The 448-nt window shown below is 41.3% G+C and overlaps 1 non-coding gene across 1 annotated transcript; it reads right to left on the reverse strand.

Annotated features, from left to right (window-relative positions):
- Positions 1-344: 344 nt before the first annotated feature.
- LOC117095587 lies at positions 345-448 on the reverse strand. The gene has a single exon (XR_004442104.1). It is a non-coding gene; the product is annotated as a U6 spliceosomal RNA (small nuclear RNA).

The raw sequence follows: 448 nt of genomic DNA on the forward strand, positions 1-448 counted from the left end.
AGCATCCAACTGAAGCCCAGCAATATTCCTGGCCGTGGCTGTATCAAGATTTGCTTTGGTGGTAGCCAAACCCTCATGCATAGGACGTAGCCCAACGAGTCATTTTCACCCCCAAACCTCCTACTGTTTATTAATCACTTATGGTAACCACACACTCATGGCGAAGTTTTAGTTGGAACAGCAATGAATTTTGCTTAACTTTGCTTCCCTGTGTGAGTCCTGTGCTTCCCTCAGCACCCAACACCAAAGCACTAGTTACTTAACAGAGCCTTTTAAGGTCCCCAGAAGTTTCTTTTTAAATTATTGTATTTACTTCATTTTTATTTTTACAAAATTCAGGTGGTAAAAATATGGAACGCTTCAGGAATTTGAATGTCATCCTTGCACAGGGACCATGCTAATCTCTGTATCATTCCAATGTTAATGTATGTGCTGCTGAAGTGAGCAC

This window comes from Trachypithecus francoisi, unplaced genomic scaffold (assembly GCF_009764315.1).
Source record: "Trachypithecus francoisi isolate TF-2019V2 unplaced genomic scaffold, Tfra_2.0 Lachesis_group13, whole genome shotgun sequence".
Taxonomy (NCBI): Eukaryota; Metazoa; Chordata; class Mammalia; order Primates; family Cercopithecidae; genus Trachypithecus; species Trachypithecus francoisi.